General features: G+C 42.6%; 1 protein-coding gene across 1 annotated transcript in view; it reads left to right on the forward strand.

Annotated features, from left to right (window-relative positions):
* The window catches only part of FLT3 (fms related receptor tyrosine kinase 3), a 110,581-nt gene that overhangs the window by 6,340 nt on the left and 83,419 nt on the right, over window positions 1–20,822 (forward strand). The gene's annotated exons all lie outside the window — the stretch shown is intronic.

Raw genomic sequence — 20,822 nt, forward strand, 5'->3', positions numbered from 1 at the left:
TTTCTTTCTTTCTTTCTTTCTTTCTTTCTCTTTCTTTCTTTCCTTTCTTTCCTTTCTTTCTTTCTCAGTCTCCCTTTGTCACTCAGGCTGGAGTGCAGTGGTGTGATCACAGCTCACTGCAGCTTCAACCTGGGCTCAAGCAAGCCTCCTACCTCGGCCTCCTGAGTACCTGGGACCACAGGCACGTGCCACCACACCTGGTTAATTTTTTGAAAAATTTTTTGGTACAGATGAGATCTCACTGTATTGCTCAGGCTAATCTTGAACTCCTGGGCTCAAGTGATCCTCCCAAAGTGCTTGGATTACAGGCGTGAGCCACCATGCCCGACAGAATACCTCTTTTTACTATTTCTTGCTGGGCACAAGGGGTACAAAGTTTAAAGAGATGGGGGGAGGGGAACTTGTGTATAAATAACCAATTTTATTCTATTTAAGAAGTGCATGGTCATTGCCTTTCCCCAGGAAAAATATTTCAGTATGCTTTCTTTTAGTTAAACCTTCCAACACAGTTATTATGATGACTAAATATACATTAAAAATTGCATGAGTCTGGCTGGGCGCGATGGCTCATGCCTGTAATCCCAGCACTTTGGGAGGCTGAGGCGGGCAGATCACTTGAAGAGTTTGAGACCAGTCTGGCCAACATGGTGAAGCCCTGTTTCTACTAAAAGTACAAAAATTAACTGGGCATAGTGGCAGACGCCTGTAATCCCAGCTGCTTGGGAGGCTGAAGTGGGAGAATCGCTTGAGCCCGGGAGGCAGAGATTACAGTGAGCCAAGATCACACCATTGCACTATACCCTGGGTAACAGAGTGAGATTCTATCTCAAAAAATAAATAAATAAATAAATAAATAAATAAATAAATAAATAAATAATTGCATGCATGAATGAAGGAAGCTTTAGCCAGGTCAGAAAAGGGATCCCAGTTTTTTGCCCCCTTAAACTACTTTTTAAATTTTTTTTGAGACAAGACCTGTCTATCACCCAGGCTGAAGTGCAGTGGTATGGTCTCAGCTCACTGAAACCTCTGCCTTATGGGTTCAAGCAAGCCTCCCACCTCAACCTCCTGAGTCGTGGGACTACAAGCATGCACCACGACACCCTGCTAATTTTTGTATTTTTGGTAGAGATGGGGTTTCACTGTGTTGCCTAGACTGGTCTTGAACTCCTGAGCTCAAGCAATCCTCCTGCCTCAGCCTCCCAAAGTGCTGGGATTACACATGTGAGCCAGTACACCCAGCCTAAAACTACTTAAAAATGGAGATACAGTACTGTCTTTAATGCTTATGGGAAAGAAAATGCTCTTCCATTTAAAGTAAAAGGAACAAACTGTTCCAAAGTTAAATATGACCATCTTTTAGGTCTTGGGAAGAAGTGTTTTTCCAAATTGTTCTTTAAACAAAGGTATTGACTACATTTTACTCTGGGAGGGTATTCCTGCTCATTTGAGAAGCCCACAAAATGCCTCGGCTTCAGCAACATATCCACGGTTCTTTGTGTTCCTCTCATCTCATCCTTGCATGACACTTGGCAAGCAGTGTGACAGTAACTAACCCCTATCATTCAAGTTCAAAATTACAATCTTGCTGCCTCCCCACATACCTACCAGATATTGCCTTAATCTTTGGGCAAATATTTTGATTTGACAAAAAGCAAATAATCTCAAGAGTATTGTATTTTATCATTTTTCTTAACTTTGAAAGGGATCTTGTAGATAATAGGAATAAGAATTTGGAGAGGGGGCTGGGCAAGGTGGCTCATGCCTGTAATCCCAGCACTTTGGGAGGTCAAGGTGGGTGGATCACGAGGTGGAGAGATCAAGACCATCCTGGACAACATGGTAAAACCCTGTCTCTACTAAAAATATAAAAATCAGCTGGGTGTGGTGGCGCACGCCCGTAGTCCCAGCTACTCAGGAGGCTGAGGCAGGAGAATCGCTTGAACCTGGGAGGTGGAGGTTGCAGTGAGCTGAGATCGTGCCACTGCACTCCAGCCTGGAGACAGAGCGAGACTCCTTCTGAAAGAAAGAAAGAAAGAGAGAGAGAGAGAGAAAGAAAGGAAGGAAGAGAGAAAGAGAAAGAAAGAAAGAAAAGAACGTGAAGAGGGGAAACTGAAGGGCTGGAAATTGGCTTAGCTTGGTCTTGCCACTGTGCTATATCCTTTATTCCCTCTGAAACAGCAAATTCTTGTGAACCTCACAGTAGGTGGTTTGTCTGAGTAGAGCTTTTTGGTTTTTTGTTTTTTCTTAAATACCCAGACTGCTCACCTGCAAGCTTTTGGTTTTATCAGGAGACTTTGTGATCTTAAGATGTTTTTCTATGATGCCCAGAAAAGCTGTATCCACTTCTCAGGTAGTCATAGTTATGGGGTCAAAGGTTTTTCTGTCTTTGGGGAATCTGCGAGTTTTATACCTAAGTGATTTAGTTATTCTTGGTTGATACTTTCTATGGCTGTATCATCAGTGGTTTTGAAGTAATGAAAGCTTTTGTAGAAGTCACTACTGGTTACTAATTTGACTCACGCAATTCTGTTCTTTGAGTACCAACACATGTGAAGGAAATTTTAAAATAAGATAAAGTAGGCAGAGTGCAGTGGTTCACACCTGTATCCCCAGCATTTTGGAAGGCCTAGGCGAGAGGATCACTGGAGCCCAGGAGTTCAAGACCAGCCTGGGCAATACAGCGAGACCTGGTCTCTACAAAAAAATTAAAAAATTAACTGAGCGTAGAGGCACATGCCTGTAGCCTCAGCTACTCAGGAGGCTGAGACAAGAGGATAGCTTGAGCCCAGGAATTTGAGGCTACAGTGAGCTATGACCATGCCACTGTACTCTAACCTGGGTGGCAGAGCAAGATGCTATCTCTAAAAAAAAGAAAAAAGAAAGGAAAAAAAATATAAAGTGCACACAGTGTTCTTTTGTGGCCACAGAAATTGCATAAGATCCTAAAAGAGGAACCATTTTTTTTTTTAGGTTAAACAGTAAAAATATATATATTTTTTCTGCTGGCATTATAAGGTCAATTGGTAGCCAAGGATCTTTCATAGAATTATTTACAGTCTATGCTAAAGCAGGCTTTAGTGTATAAGATAGTCACTGAATTCAGTCTTCGAATATTTTGTTATTTGATTTATGCTTTTCTTAATGTTTGACATTATATTCTTGGAGGTAATGCCTGTAGATATATTAGGACTAACAACACATTTAGGAAACATGCTGTTTTCTGTGGCAGGGAATGTCTCTGCACTTAAGTTCCTCATTTGTAAAAAGGAGATAAGCAGTATCTTACTCCTTCATCAGATAATACTTGTAAAGCACAGCTGCACTCTTTGTTACGCATGTGTTTTGCAGAAAGAAATATATGAAGTCTGAAGAAATTAGGATTTGGAGTCACAAGATTTGCATTCTTCTCTCCCTCCCTCCCTTCTTTTTTAATTCCCTTCCTCTTTCCCACCCTTCCTCCTTCCATAGATATTTTTGAGCTCTGTCTATGTCTAGGACCTGTGTTAAATGCTACACAGTACTGTTTCCTGCCCTCAAAGTGTAATGTTAGGGATGTCGGTGGCAGAAGGTGAGACGTATAGAAAGAAATTTGCAGTGGAGTTTTGGAAATATGCACCGTGGCTGAACCTCTAACCCAGACTGAGAAAGTAAAGCAAAGCTTCCAAGAGAAGGTGATGCCAGAGTCATAGTGAAAGAGAATTAAGACTTGTCAGAGGAAGAAGAGGGTGAGGATGTTCCAGGTAAATAGGACAGCAAAGAAAAAGGTACAAAAGTAACAAATATGTCACAGATGGTAAACTATAATTTCATTCTGAGTTGTGACACAATGTATAAGGTCACCAGGATTAGAGTCACTATCATTTATAAAGTTGTAATTCAGCAAATTATTTAAAGATTTCTAATGAATAGCTTTAAAAAAAGAAAATTTAGGGTTGCCTGAGCATAATGTGTACTGTGTAAGGGATACTTTGGTGATGTGTTAAGTGGTTGGACTTTATCATGTAGACCAAGAGTCTCTGAATGGTTGGTCTGATGTGGTGGTCCATGCCTATAGTCCCAGCTACATGGAAGGCTCACTTGAGCCCAAGAGTTCAAGGCCGGCCTGGCCAATATAGCAAGATCCCATTTCTAATTAAAAAAAAAAGAGGCCAGGTGTGGTGGCTCACACCTGTAATCCCTGCACTTTGGGAGGCCAAGGTGAGTGGATCACTTGAGCGCAGGAGTTTGAGGCCAGCCTGGGCAACATGGCAAAACCCCATTTCTACAAAAAATATGAAAAAGGTTAGCCAGATGTGCTGACACATGTCTGTAGTCCCAGCTACTAGGGAGGTTGAGGCAAGAGAATTGCTTGAGTCTGGGATGTGGAGGTTGCAGCGAGCTGAGATCACACCACTGCACTCCAGCCTGGGTGACAGAGTGAGACCCTGTCTCAAAAAGAAAAAAAAAGTAGTCTCTGGATGGATTTTAGGGGGTTTGTTATATCTGTGTGTGTATGTGTGTGTGAGCATGCTTTTTTTTTTTTTTTTGGAGAGTGAGTTAATTGCTACCTTCAGATTTTCAAAGGAGTCTGTGACTCAAGAAAGAGTGATCACTGCCGTGGGTTCTGGAGGGCTTTAAGCAGAGGTGTGACATGCTCTGATTTGTATTTTAGAAAGACAATTCTGGTGTCTGTGGAGGATGAATATGGGGTCAACAGGACTATGGCAGGGAAGTTGTTGGCAGTAGTCCAGGCCAGAGATGACAACGTGGGCTTGAATTAGGGCAATGGTGATAGAGATGTGGAGCTGAGAATTACTTTGAGAATTATCAAGTAGTCAAAATGTTAGCTGAGCATGGTGGTGTGCACCTGTAAGCCCAGACACTCTGGAGACTGAGGCAGGAGGATCGCTTGAGCCCAGGAGGTTGAGGCTGCAGTTAGCTATGATCCTGCCACTGCACTCCAGCCTGGGTGGTAGAGCGAGACCCTATCTAAAAATAAAAGTCAAAATGTAAGGGTTGGCAATTGCCTGTGTAATGGGAAATGAGGGCGAGGGAGGAGTCAAAAATGGCTTCTGGGTTTCTGGATTCTGTGACACTGGAGGTTTTACTACTGAGGAGGATTGGGGGAGAGAGAGGAGAGAGGGAGGTAGGAAGAGGTGGGGCTTAGGGAGGAGAAAGGTGAGTTAAATTTCCCTTTGAATTTAAGGTTCCTGGGGGGGGCTATCCAGATACATAGTTAAAGACATAGAAGGTATGAATTAGGAACTTGTTAGCAGATATATATTATTTTATTTTATTTTTATTTTTTGAGATGGAGTCTCGCTCTGTTGCCCAGGTTGGAGTGCAATGGTGCGATCTCGGCTCACTGCAACCTCCACCTCCCGGGTTCAAGTGATTCTCCTGCCTCAACCTCCCGAGTAGCTGGGACCACAGGCGTGCTCCACCACTCCTGGCTAATTTTTGTATTTTTAGTAAAGACAGAGTTTCACCATGTTGGCCAGGCTGGTTTCGAACTCCTGACATCAAGCAATCCACCTGCCTCGCCTCCCAAAGTGCTAGGATTACAGGCGTGAGTCACCACGCCCGGCCTATTTTTTATTTTTATAAAGATGAGGTCTCGCTGTGTTTCCCAGGCTGGTCTTGAACACCTGAGCTCAAGCGATCCTCCCACCCTGGCTTCCCAAAGTGCTGAGATTACAGGCGTTAGCCGCTGCACCCAGCCCCACGAGCAGATAGACAGTAGTTAAAATTACAAGAATTTATAGAGAAAGAACATTGAATGAATGAATTCAGAGAATGAAACCTTAGAGTTACCCATTCTACTGCCCTCATTTACCACAGGAAGAAAATGGGGCCCAAAGAGGATAAATGAGTTGCTCAAATTCAGTTTTCAAAGCTGATAACTTTCCGAAGAGGGACTTGGAACTTTGGTCTCCAACTCTTTGCCTCACAGAAGACAGCTTGAAACTAAAGTGTCTTGACATCCTCTGGTTTGTTTCATAATGTGTAAACCCACAACTCTTTGAAGTTTTAGATTAATGTCAACTTTTGTTTTACTTACCCCACCCCATCCCAGTACTGTCCCTTCAAACTGTACCACTTTGAGAGCTCTTTTTCAGTTCCAAAGTTGTCCTGACTGCTCCGAATGTGTTTGGAACTGGATTCTGGGAATTTCCATTACGGTTTTAGAATGAATTTTTGGAAAGAACCTTAATATTGATGGTGGCAAATTTCCTTTGGTTTTTTTTTTTTTTTTTTTTTGAGGAGGGTGAGTGGGGGAACAGGTCTCACTCTGTCACCCAGGCTGGAGTGCAGTGGCATGATCTTGGCTCACTGCAGGCTTCACTTCCTGGACTTCAGTGATCCTCCCACCTCAGCCTCCTGAGTAATTGAGACCACAGGTGTGCACCACCACACCAGGCTAATTTTTGTATTTTTGGTAGAGGTGGGGCTTGGCCATGTTAGCCAGTCTGGTCTCGAACTCCTGAGCTCAAGTGATCCTCCTGCCTCGGCCTCCCAAAGTGCTGGGATTACAAGTGTGAGCCACTGCGCCTGGCCAGCTTTTTAAAAAGTCAGGTTTATTGAGGTACAATTTTCATACAGTAAATTTCATCCTCTTTAGTATGCAGTTCTATGAGTTTAAGAAACAAATACAGTCATGGAACTGCCACCACTATCAAGACATAGACATTTCCATTCCCCTCAAAAGTTCCATCATGGCATTTCGCAGTGGCTCATGCCTGTAATCCCAACACTTTGGGAGGCTGAGGCAGGCAGATCAGGAGGTCAGGAGTTCAAGACCAGCTTGGCCATCATGGTGAAACCCTGTCTCTACTAAAAATACAAAATATTAGCTGGGCATGGTGGTGTGTGCCTGTAATCCCAGCTACTTGGGAGGCTGAGGCAAGAGAATAATTTGAACCTGGGAGGCGGAGGTTGCAGTGAGCTGATATTGTGCCACTGCACTTCAGCCTGGGTGACACAGAGAGACTCCATCTAAAAAAAAAAAAAGTTCCCTCAGGGCGGGGTACAGTGGCTCAAGTCTGTAATCCCAGCATTTTGGGAGGCTGAGGTGGGCAGATTATTTGAAGTCAGGAATTTGAGACCAGCCTGGCCAATGTGGTGAAACCTCATCTCTACTAAAAAAAAAAAAAATACAAAACTTAGCGGGGCATGGTAGCAGGTGCCTTTAATTCCAGTTACTCGGGAGGCTGAGGCAGGAGAATTGCTTGAATGCTGGAGGCAGAGGTTGCAATGAGTGGAGATCACGCCACTGCACTCCAGCCTGGGTGACACAGCAAGACTCCATCTCAAAAAAAAAAGAAAATTCCTCATGCTCTTTTGTAGTCAACCCTGATCCCTACAGCAAGCCCCTCACAACCAGTACTCTCTTTCCTGTTTTCGTTTTCTCCTTTATAGAATGTCATGTAAGTGGAATCTTATGATATGTGGCCTTTGAGTGTGTTTATTTCCCATAGCAGAATTATCAGATTTATCTGATCAGATGATTGTTACGTATATCAGTTATTTTTTCTTTCTGGTGCTGAGTAGTATCCTATTGTATGGATAGGCCTCAGTTTGTTTATTCATTAACCAGCGACTGGTCATTTGTTTGCTTCCAGTTTTTGGCAATGATGAATAAAACAGCTATAAATATTTGAATGCAGGTGTTTTTGGTAAGCATAGGTTTTCATTTCTTTTGGGTAAATACCTCAGAGTGGTATTGTATTGCTGCACTGGATGCTAAGTGAATGTTTAACTTCATGAGAAACTGCCAAACTGTTTTTCAAAGTGATTGTACCATTTGTCATTTACCCCAACAATGTGTGAGAATTGCATTTGCTCAAGGTCATCGTCAGCATGTGGTATTGTCAGTTTTTTGGTTTGGGTTTTTTTTTTTTTTTTTTTGAGACGGAGTCTCGCTCTGTCGCCCGGGCTGGAGTGCAATGGCCGGATCTCAGCTCACTGCAAGCTCCGCCTCCCGGGTTCGCGCCATTCTCCTGCCTCCGCCTCCCAAGTAGCTGGGACTACAGGCGCCCGCCACCTCGCCCGGCTAGTTTTTTGTATTTTTAGTAGAGACGGGGTTTCACCGTGTTAGCCAGGATTTTTAACCATTCTAATAGCGGTGTAGCAATGTGTTACTGTGGCTTACATTTGCATTTCCCTAATGACTAATGATGTTAAGCATCTTTTCATAAGTTTAATTGTCATCCTATATTTTGTTTGGTGAAGTGTCTCCCAAAATCTTTTGCCCATTTTTAAAATTGGAGTGTTTGTTTTATTATTATTGGTTTTAAGGGTTCTTTGCGTATTATGGATACAAGTCCTTTTTCTTTTTCTTTTCTTTTTTTTTTTTTGAGACGGAGTGTCGCTCTGTCACCCAGGCTGGAGTGCAGTGGCCGGATCTCAGCTCACTGAAACCTCCGCCTCCGGGGTTCATGCCATTCTCCTGCCTCAGCCTCCCGAGTAGCTGGGACTACAGGTGCCCGCCACCTCGCCCGGCTAGTTTTTTGTATTTTTTAGTAGAGACGGGGTTTCACCGTGTTAGCCAGGATCAGGATGGTCTCGATCTCCTGACCTCGTGATCCACCCGTTTCGGCCTCCCAAAGTGCTGGGATTACAGGCTTGAGCCACCGCGCCCGGCCACAAATCCTTTTTCACATGTGTATCATCAAAATATTTTCTCCAGTCTGTGGCTTGTCTTTTCATTTTTTAAGAATGTTTTCTGGGCTGGGAGCGCTGGCTCACGCCTGTAGTCCCAGCACTTTCGGAGGCTGAGGCAGGCGGATCACCAGGTCAGGAGTTCGAGACCAGCCTGGCCAACATAGTGAAACTCCGTCTTTACTAAAATACAAAAAATTAGCTGGGTGTGGTGGCGGGTGCCTGTAATCCCAGCTCTTCAGGAGGCTGAGGCAGGAGAATCGCTTGAACTCGGGAGGTGGAGGTTGCAGTGAGCCAAGACCACACCATTGTATGCCAGCCCAGGTGACAGTGTTAGACTGTCTCAAAAAAAAAAAAAAAAAAAAAAAATTTTCTGATGGCTCACACCTGTAATCCCAGCACTTTGGGAGGCTGAGGCAGGTGGATTACCTGAGGTCAGGAGTTCAAGACCAGCCTGGCCAACATGGCAAAACCCTGTCTCTACTAAAAATACAAAAATTAGCCAGGCATGGTGGTGTGCACCTGTAATTCCAGCTACTTGGGAGGCTGAGGCGTGAGAATTGCCTGAACCTGGGAGGCGGAGGTTGCAGTGAGCTGAGATTGTGCCACTGCACTCCAACCTGGGCAACTGAGTGAGACTGTGTCTCAAAAATAAATAAATAAATAAAAGAATGTTTTCTGAGGAGCAAATGTTTTTCATTTTGGTGAAGTCCACAAGTGGAAAAAAATTAACTCTAGACTGAGCACTGCTCCGATCCCACCTAACCCAGCTTAAATGCAAGACATGAAAGAACAGAGTGCTCACCATAAATTTAATTGTATCCCAGAAAAAAGTTCAAGAATATTTAACAGAAGACAAAAACATCTGGCACCAGGTAAAATTCACAATGTCTGACGCCCAGTTATAAATTTACTAGGCAAGCCTGACCAACATGGCAACAAGAACAAGAACAAGAACAAGAAAACAAAGAACAAACAAAGAACAAGAAAAATTTAACTTAAGGAGAAAAATCAGTCACCCAAAAGGGACCCAGAAATGACATCAAATGTGGAATTAGTGGGCAAGAAAATTAAAACTGTTATTATAACAATATTGCATATATTTCTGAATGAGGAAAGATTGTACATATTAAGAAGAGACATAGTAAATATAACAAATTACCCAAATTGAACGTCTAAGGATGAAAACTCAGTTACACTGGAGAGGATTAGTGACAGATTAAACATTGTAGGAGAAAAGATTAGTGGACTTTCCTCTGAATGAGGAAAGATTGTACATGTTAAGAAGAGACATAGTAAATATAACAAATTACCCAAATTGAACTTCTAAGGATGAAAACTCAGTTACACTGGAGAGGATTAGTGACAGATTAAACATCGTAGGAGAAAAGATTAGTGGACTTGGAGGCATAGCAGCAGAAAATATCCAAAATGAACAGAGCAAAAAAGACCAAATAACATGAACAGAGAATTAGGGAGGTACAGAACTTCAGGTGGTCGGATATACATGTAATTAGAGTCCCTAAAGGAGAGAATGGGGGAAGGAAGATGACAGTAAGGACATTTCAAAAATAATGGAAGAAAATTGTCAAACCGGATAAAAATGATATACCTATGGGTTCAAGAAGCCCAGTGAAACTCAAGCACATGACTCATGAAAACTACAAAAGGCTCATTATCATCAAATTGGTTAAAGCCAGAGACTAAGAGAAAATCTTAAAAGCATCCAGATAAAAAAGACACATTCATTTGGCAGACTTCTTGTCATGAACTATGTAAGTCAAAAGACAGTGAAGAAACATTGCAACATCTTTAAAGAACTGAAGGATGCTTTGGGAGGCTGAGGCAGGAGGATTGCTTGAAGCCAGGAATTCAAGACCAGCCTGGGCAACATAGCAATCCACTGTCTCTACAAAAAATAAAAGAATTAGCCAGGCATGATGGTATGACCTTGTAGTCAAAGCTACTTCAGAGGCTGAGGTGGAAGGATTGTTAGAGCCCAGGAGTTCAAGGCTGCAGTGAGCTATGATCATGCTGCTGCACTTCAACCTGGACAACAGAGCAAAACTAATAATATACATGTGTGATTCTATATATATAAAAAAAAATCATCTTTCAAAAATGAAGAGAAACAAATAGTCTTTCAGATGTACAAAAACTGAAAGAAACAATCACTCCAGACTGGCATAATAGGAACTTTTTTTTTTTTTTTTTTGAGACAGAGTCTTGCTCTGTCTCCCAGGCTGGAGTGCAGTGGCATGATCTTGGCTCACTGCAAGCTCCACCTCCTGGTTTCTCGCCATTCTCCTGCCCAACTATAGGTGCCCAACACCACGCGCAGCTAATTTTCATATTTTAGTAAAGACAGGGTTTCACAGTGTTAGCCAGGATGGTCTCAATCTCCTGACCTTGTGATCCACCCGCCTCAGCCTCCCAAAGTGCTGGGATTACAGGCGTGAGCCACCGCGCCCGGCCTAATAGGAACTGTTAAAGAAAGTTCTTCAGACAGCTGGGCATGGTAGTTCATGCCTGCAATCCTAGCACTTTGGGAGGCCAAGGTGGGCAAATCCCTTGATGTCAGGAGTTCAAGACCAGCCTGGCCAGCATGGTGGAACTCTATCTCTACTAAAAATACAAAAATTAGCTGGGTTTGATCATGCAAGCTTGTAATCCCAGCTACTCAGGAGGCTGAGGCAGGAGTATTGCTTGAACCTGGGAGATATAGGTTGAAGTGAGCAAAGATTTCACCACTGTACTCTAGTGTAAGTGACAGAGCAAACTCCATTTCAAACACACACACACACACACACGTTCTTCAGACAGATGGAAAATAATACAAAATAAAAATCTGGATTTACACAAAGGAATAAAAAATAGTGGGAATGGAAACTATTGAGTAAGTATAGCCTTTTTTTCTTATTGTTTAAATCTCTTTAAAAGACAATTGACTGTTTAAAGCAATAATAATAATAATGTCTTGTGGGGTTTATAACTGATGTAGAAGTATAGTGTATGTCAGCAATACCTCAAAGCCTGAAAGAAATGAAATGGAAATATGCCAGCGTAAGGTTCTAGTATTAGATATGAAGTAATATAACATCACTTAAAGGTAGACTGTGTTATGGTAAACATGTAATACTATGAACCTTAAACCGACTACCAAAACAAAACAAAGCATTATAGCTAATAATCCACAAAAGGAAATAAAGTGGAATCATTTTTTAAAAAGCTCAGTTATTCCCCAAGGAGGCAGAAAAAAGAGAAGAAGGGAATAAAAAACAGATGGGACAAATGGAAAACAAAGAACAATATAGTGGATTTAAATCTAATCATGTGAATACTTTCTGTAAATTAAAATGATCTAAATATCATGATTAAAAGGCAGAAGTTTCAGATTTGGCTAAAGAAAAGTAAGACCCAGCTATATGCATCATAAATGAAACCAGTTCTGGATATGTTTTTATAATGTAATTTTTTATTTAAAGAAGGGGTCTTGCCATGTTACCTAGACTGGTCTCAAACTCCTGGGCTCAAGTGATCTGCCCACATTGGCCTCCCAAGGTGCTGGGTTTACAGGTGTGAGCCACCATGCCCAGCCCTAGTCCTGAATATGAAGACCTAAATAGGTTAAAAGTGAATGGATAGGGAAAATAAATCCCATTTTAGCATTAATCAAAAGAGAGCCAGAGAGGTAATAATATTAGGCAAAGTACATTTCAGAGAAAAGAATATTGCTAGGAACAAAGAGAGACATTTCATAATGCTATAAGGCTTGATTCATCAAAAGGATATAAAAATCCTAAACGTATGCACCTAATAACAGAACTTGAAAATACATGGGTCAAAATCTGATTGAACTGCAAGGAGAAATAAACAAATACACAATTATATTCAAAGTGTACGACACTCCTTCCCCTTCAATAATTGATTGAACAAGGACAGATAAATAAGTAGGATATAGAAGACTTGAACAGCGCTGTCAAGCAACTTGACCACATCACATTTATGGAACATTCCACCTAACAATAATCACAATAGTCAAATACACATCTTTTTTCTTTTCTTTTTTTTTGAGATGGAGTCTCACTCTGTTGCCCAGGCTGGAGTGCAGTGGCACAATCTTGGCTCACTACAACTTCTGCCTCCCGGGCTCAAGCAATTCTCCTGCCTCAGGCTCCCAAGTAGCTGGGACTATAGGCGTGTCCCACACACCCAGCTAATTTTTTGTATGTTTAGTAGAAACAGGGTTTCACCATGTTGGCCAGGCTGGTCTCGAACTCCTGATCTCAGATGATCAGCCCGCCTCGGCCTCCCAAAGTGAGGTGTCACAGGCGTGAGCCACCACTCTGGCTCGCACATCTTTTTTTTGAGAAGGAGTCTCGCTGTGTCACCCAGGCTGGAGTGCAGTGGCCAGATCTCAGCTCACTGCAAACTCCGCCTCCCGGGTTTACGCCATTCTCCTGCCTCAGCCTCCCGAGTAGCTGGGACTACAGGCGCCCGCCACCTCGCCCGGCTAGTTTTGCATTTTTTTAGTAGAGACGGGGTTTCACCGTGTCAGCCAGGATGGTCTCGATCTCCTGACCTCGTGATCCGCCCGCCTCGGCCTCCCAAAGTGCTGGGATTACAGGCTTGAGCCACCGCGCCCGGCCTCGCACATCTTTTCAAGTGTACACTTACCAAGGTAGAGCATATTCTGAAGCATGAAACAAGTGTCAGTAAATTTTAAAAGATTCAAGACATACAAAGTATATCTTCTGACTACAATGGCATTAAATTAAAATTTCAGCCTGGGCAACATGGCAAAACCCCATCTCTACAAAAAATAGAAAAAATAATTAGCCAGGTTGGTGGCATTTGCCTGTACTCCCAGCTACGCAGGAGGCTGAAGTGGGAGGATCACCTGAGCCCAGGGAAGTTAAGGCTGCAGTGCACCGTGATCACACTGCAGTCCATCCTGGGTGATGAGTGAGACTCAAAACAAAAAACAAAATTAATACTGCAGGACATTTTTGTAAAAAAATAAAAAATTAATCAATTAAAATTAATAACAGAGGCCGGGCGCGGTGGCTCAAGGCTCAAGCCCTGTAATTCCCAGCACTTGGGAGGCCGAGACGGGCCGATCCACGAGGTCCAGGAGATTGAAGACCATCCTGGCTAACACGGTGAAACTCCGTCTCTACCTAAAAATACAAAAAAAACTAAGCTGGGCGAGGTGGCAGCGCCTGTAGTCCCAGCCTACTCACGGGAGGCTGAGGCAGGAGAAATGGGCGTAAACCTGGGAGGCAGAGCTTGCAGTGAAGCTGAGATCTGGCACTGCACTCCAGCTGGGTGACAGAGCAAGACTCTGTCTCAAAAAAAAATTAAAAAAATAAAAAAAGAATAAAATAAAATAAAATAAAATAAATAACAGAAAGAGGCCAGTACAGTAGCTTGCGCCTGTAATCCCAGCATTTTTGGAGGCTGAGGTGGCAAGATCCACTTGGAGGTCAGGAGATCGAGACCAGCCCTGGGTAACATAGCCAAGACCTCGTCTCCCAAAAAATATAAAAAAGTTAGTGAGACGTGGTGTCCCTATGTCTGTAGTCTTACTGGTTGGGAGACTGATGTGAGGATGATAATTTTGAGCCCCAAGAGTTCAATCCAGCCAAGGCAACACAGCAAAACACCATTTCTTTAAAAAAAAAGGAAAAAAAGTAAGCAAAACAAAGGAAGACAGTAATAACATCAGAGTGGGAAAAATCAAAGCAAAAAAATAAAAAATCAGAGACTGAGAACAATAAAACTAAGAACAATAAAAGATCAAAAAATCAGTAACCTCTAGCCAAAACTATCCAGAAAAAAGAAGAGAAGACATGAATTGGCCAATATCAGGAATGAGAGAAATAGTATCACTAACATAATCTACAGATATTAAAAGGTTAATGTGAAATAATTACTAACAACTTTATACCTTATACTTTGACAAGGCTTTTTTTTTTTTTTTTTTTTTTTTTGAGACGGAGTCTTGCTCTGCGCCCAGGCTGGAGTGCAGTGGCCGGATCTCAGCTCACTGCAAGCTCCGCCTCCGGGGTTCACGCCATTCTCCTGTCTCAGCCTCCGAGTAGCTTGGGACTAACAGGCGCCCGCACTCGCCTGGCTTAGTTTTTTGTATTTTTTAAGTAGAGACGGGGTTTCACCGTTTAGCCAGGATGGTCTGCGATTTGACTCATGATTCCGCCCGTCTCGGCCTAACAAAGTGCTGGGATTAACAGGCTTGACACCGCGCCCGGCCACTTGACAACTAACCGAAAAAAATAAAAGACACATACTATCCATGCTTGTTTAAGAAAAATTGATAACCTAAATAATGCTATACTAAAGCAATTTAATCTGTAGTTAAAAATATTCCCACAATGAAAATTATTAGAGCAGATGGCTCTCACTGGGAAATCCACCAAACATTTAAAGGGGAAATACAGCCAATTCTATACAGACTTCTCCAGAAAATTGAAGAGAAGGTGACACTTCTCAACTCATTCTATGAAGCCAGCATTACTCTAATACCAAAACCAGACAAAGGTTAAAAGAAGAGTATAGATCAATAACTTCCATGAATATAAATGTAACAATCCTTAGTAATATTTTAACAAATTGAATTCAATGATATATAAAAAAGATAACAGATGATGTCCCGCTGATGTTTATTCCAGGAATGCAAGGTTGGTTAACATTTGAAAATCAATCACTTTATTTACAGACTAAAAAGGAAATTATTACTAAAAAAGAAGGACAAAACCAAGTCTATCTGATCATCTAAATAGATACAGACAAAGCATTTGACAAAGTTCAATATCAATTACTGATAAAAACCTCTTAGCACACTAGGCATAGAAGTGATTTGGCTGGGCACGTGGTGGATCATGCCTGTAATCCTAGCACTTTGGGAGGCCAAGGTATAAGGATCGCCTGAGCTCAAGAGACCAACACCAGACTGGACAACATGGTGAAACTTCATCTCTACAAAAAATGCAAAAATTAGCTGGGTGTCGTGGCTCCTACCTGTAGTCCCAGCTACTGCCTGGAGTCCCACAGGCTCCTGCCTGTGAGGTTGGAGGATCCCTTGAGCATGGGAGGTGGAGGTTGCATTGAGCCGAGATTGCACCACTGCACTCCAGCCTGGGCGACAGAGCAAGACTGTGTCTCAAAAGAAAAGAAAAAACAAAAGAATCAAAGTAAAACTAATAAAAAAAAATTATAAAAGAGGAAAGAACTTATCTTCCTCAAACTAATTAAGAGTATCTATGAAAAACCAATAGCTGACATTATACTTAATAGTAAAAGAATGAATATTTTCCCTAAGATCAGAAACAAGGCAAGGATATCCACTCTCACTTCTTTTATTCAACTTTGTACTGGAGATTCTATCCAATGTATTAAGACATGAAAAAGAAATGAAAAGTATCCAGATTGAAAAGGAAGATGTAAAACTGTCTTTATTTACAGACAACGTGATAACCTATGTAGAAAATTCTATAGAGCCTACAAAAAGTGACTATAACTAATGAGTGAGTTCTGTAAGTCTGCAGGATGTACCATCAGTGTGAAAAAAATTGTCTTTCTATATCCTAGCAATGAACAATTAGAAATTGAAGGGAAAAATACTAAAATAGTATCCAAAAATATGAAATAGGGAGAAAGATGGGCAAGATCCATAATGAAAACTATAAAACATTGATAAGATAAATTAAATAATATCTAATTTAAAGGAGTGATATGCCATATTTATGTATTAGAAAACTCAATATTGTTATAATGTCAGTTTTGCCCAAATTTATCTAGTGATTAAATGAAATTCCTTTTAAAATCCCTGTAGATCTTTTTGCAGAAATTGACAAGCTGATTCTAAAATTCATATGGAAATGCAAGAGAACTAGAATATCCAAAACAACTCTGAAGGACAAAGTTAGAGAATTTGTAGTAGATTCCAAGGCTTATTATAAAGCAGTAGCAACCAAGACAATGTGGAATTGGCATCCAGATAAACAAACAGATTAATGAAACAGTATAGTGATTCATGACCTAGAAACTGACCAGAAATATATGGTCAATTTATTTTTGATGAAGGTGTAAAGGTAATTCAGTGGAGAAATCAATATTTCAACAAATGGTACTAGAACAATGGCATATTCGTAAGCAAAACTTTGATCCATATGTCATAATGTATGAAAAGTTAATTGAAAATGGATCATAGACCTAAATATAAAACTAAATGTAAATATGACTTCTAGGAGAAAACCTTTCTGATTTAAGATTAGGTGAAGAATTTTTTAGATACAAAGCCAAAAGCTTGATCCATAAAAGAAAATTGATAAATTGGACATCTTCAAGATTAAAATTTCTGATCTTCTAAAACAAGCCACAGACTGGCAGAAAATATTTGCCAACTACATAAGTGATAAAGAATTTATATCCAGAATATATATAATTTTAAACTCTCAAAACTCAGTAACACAAAGTTTCAGTTAGGAGGAATAAGTTCTGGATATCTGTTGTACAGCATGATGACTATAGCTGATAATAATGTTGATATAGTTTGGATATTTTTCGCTCTAAATCTCATGTTGAAATTTGATCCCTAATGTTTTATTTGTTTATTTATTTTGAGATGGAGTCTCTCTCTGTCACTGAGGCTGGAGTGCAGTGGTGCGATCTCCACCAACTGCAATCTCCACCTCCTGGGTTCAAGCAATTCTGGTGCCTCAGCCTCCTGAGTAGCTGGAATGACAGGCATGCCCTACGACGCCCAACTAATTTTTGTATTTTTAGTAGAGACAGGGTTTCACCATGTTGGCCAGACTGGTCTCGAACTCCTGATCTCAGGTGATCCGCCTGCCTTGGCCTCCCAAAGTGCTGGGATTACAGGCGTGAGCCACCATGCCCGGCCAGATCCCTAATGTTTTAGATGGGGCCTAGTGGGAGGTGTTTGGGTCTTGGGGGTAGATCCCTCATGAGTGACTTGATGCCATCCTGTGGGAATGGGTGAGTTCTCATTCTACTAGTTCCTACAAGACCTGATTGTGAAAAAGAGCCTGGCATCCCCCTCCTCTCTCTTCCTTCCTTTCACACCATGTGATGACTACTCCCCTTCACCTTCTGTCATGAGTGGAAGTGATATGGTTTTGCTGTGTCCCCACCCAAATCTCAACTTGAATTGTATCTCCCAGAATTCCCACATGTTGTGGGAGGGACCCAGGGTGAGGTAATTGAATTATGGGGGCTGGTCTTTCCCATGCTATTCTTGTGCTAGTGAATAAGTCTCACAAGATCTGATGGGTTTATCAGGGGTTTTTGCTTTTGCTTCTTCCTCATTTTTCTCTTGCTGCCACCATGTAAGAAGTGCTTTTCACCTCCCACCGTGATTCTGAAGCCTCTCTACCATGTGGAACTGTAAGTCCAATTAAACCCCTTTTTCATCCCAGTCTCAGGTAAGTTTTTATCAGCAGCCTGAAAACAGACTAATACAGTAAATTGGTACCAGTAGAGTGGGGCGTTGCTGAAAAGATACCTGAAAATGGGGAAGTGACTTTGGGACTGGGTAACAGGCAGAAGTTGGAACAGTTTGGAGGGCTCAGAAGAAGTCGGGAAAACATGGGAGAGTTTGGAACCTCCTAAAGACTTGTTGAATGGCTTTGACAAAAAGGCTGACAGTGATATGAGCAATAAGGTCCAGGCTGAGATGTTCTATCTGATGGAGATGAGGAACTTGTTGGGAACTGGAGCAAAGGTGACGACTCTTGTTATGTTTTAGCAAAGAGACTGGAGGCATTTTGCTCCTGCCCTAGAGATTTGTGGAACTTTGAACTGGAGAAAGATGATTTAGGGTATCTGGCAGAAGAAATTTCTAAGCAGCAACACATTCAAGAGATGACTTGAGTACTTGTAAAGGCATTCAGTTTTATAAGGGAAGCAGAGCATAAAAGTTGGGAAAATTTGCAGTGGGATTATGCAATAGAAAATAAAAACCCAGGCCGGGCGTGGTGGCTCACGCCTGTAATCCCAGCACTTTGGGAGGCCAAGGTGGGGGGATCACGAGGTTGGGAGTTCAAGACCAGCCTGGCAAATGTAGTGAAACCCTGTCTCTACTAAAAATACAAAATTAGCTGGGCATGGTGGCATGCACCTGTAGTCCCATCTACTTGGGAGGCTGAGGCAGGAGAATCGCTTGAACCTGGGATGCGGAGGTTGTGGTGAGCCAAGGTGGCGCCACTGTACTCCAGCCTGGGTGACAGAGTGAGACTCCATCTCAAAAAAAAAAGAAAAGAAAAACTCATTTTCTGGGGAGAAATTCTAGCTGCTGCAGAAATTTGCATAAGTTGCAAGGAGCCTAACGTTAATCCCCAAGACCATGGGGAAAATGTCTCCAGGCCATGTTGGAGACCTTCACGGTAGCCCATCCCATCACAGGCCCAGAGGTCCAGGAGAAAAAAGTGGTTTCTTGGGCTGAGCCCAGGGTCCCCATGCTGTGTGCAACCTAGGGACTTGGTGCCCTGTGTCCCAGCAGCTCCATCCATGGCTGAAAGGGACCAATGTACAGCTCAGGCTTTGGCTTCAGAGGGTGGAAGCTACAAGCCTTGGCAGCTTCCATGTGGTATTAAGCCTGCAGGTGCGCAGAAGTCAAGAATTGAGGTTTGGGAACCTCTGCCTAGATTTCAGAAGATGTATGGAAACACCTGGATGCCCTGAGGAAAGTTTACTGCAGGGGCAGGGTCCTCATGGAGAACCTCTGCTAGGGCATTGCAGAAGGGAAATGTGGGGTCTGAGCCCCCACACAGAGTCCCTGCTGGGGCACTGCCTACTGGAGCTGTGAGAAGAGGGCCACTGCCCTCCAGACCCCAGAATGGTAGGTCCATTGACAGCTTGCACCATGTACCTGGAAAAGCTGCAGACACAACGCCAGCCCATGAAAGCAGCCAGGAGGGGGGCTGTGCCCTGCAAAGTCACAGGGGTGGAGCTTCCCAAGACCATGGGAATCCACCTCTTGCATCAGCATGACCTGGATGTGAGACCTGGAGTCAAAAGAGATCATTTTGGAGCTTTAAAATTTGGCTGCCCCTCTGGATTTCAGACTTGTATAGGCCCTGTAACCCCTTTGGTTTGGCCAATTTCTCCCATTTGGAACGGCTGTATTTACCCAATGCCTGTACCCCCGTTGTATCTGGGAAGTAACTAGCTTGCTTTTGATTTTGCAGGCTCATAGGTGGAATGGATTTATCTTGTCTCAGATGAGACTTTGGACTGTGGACATTTGGGTTAATGATGAAATGAGTTAAGACTTTGGGGGACTGTTGGGAAGGCATGACTGATTTTGGAATGTGAGGACATGAGATTTGGAGGGACCAGGGGCAGAATGATATGGTTTGACTGTGTCCCCACCCAAATCTCAACCTGAATTGCATCTCCCAGAATTCCCACATGTTGTGGGAAGGACCCGTGGGAAGGGCCCAGGGGGAGGTCATTGAATCATAGGTGCTAGACTTTCCCATGCTATTCTCGTGATAGTGAATACGTCTCATGAGATTTGATGGAAATAAGTCTCATGAGATCTGATGGGTTTATCAGGGGATTCCGCTTTTGCTTCTTCCTCATTTTTCTCTTGCAGCCACCATGTAAGAAGTGCCTTTCGCCTCCTGCCAGGATTCTGAGGCCTCCCCAGCCAAGTGGAGCTGTAAATCCAATTAAACCTCTTTTTCTTCCCAGTCTTGGGTATATTTTTATCAGCAGCGTGAAAACAGACCTAATATGTGAAGCTTCCTGAGTTCCTCACCAGAAGCAGATGCCGGCGCCATGCTTCTCACACACACTACGCATCTGGGAGCCAAATAAGCCTCTCTTTTCTTTCTTTCTCTCTCTCTCTCTCTTTCTCTCTTTCTTTCTTTCCTTTTTCTTTCCCTCCCTTCCTTCCTCCTTCTTCTCCCTTCCCTTCCTTCCTCTTTCTTTCTTTCTTTCTTTCCTTTTTCTTTCCCTCCCCTCCTTCCTCCTCCTTCTCCCTTCCCTTCCTTCCTCTTTCTTCCTCCCTCCCTCCCTCCCTCCCTCTCTCTCTCTCTCTCTCTCTTTCTTTCTTTCTTTCTTTCCACCCTCCCTCTTCCCTTCTCTCTTTTTCTCTTTTCCTTCCTTCTTCCTCCCCTCCCCTCCCTCCCTCC

This window comes from Rhinopithecus bieti, unplaced genomic scaffold (assembly GCF_001698545.2).
Source record: "Rhinopithecus bieti isolate Rb0 unplaced genomic scaffold, ASM169854v2 scaffold_28547, whole genome shotgun sequence".
In the NCBI taxonomy this organism is placed as follows: domain Eukaryota; kingdom Metazoa; phylum Chordata; class Mammalia; order Primates; family Cercopithecidae; genus Rhinopithecus; species Rhinopithecus bieti.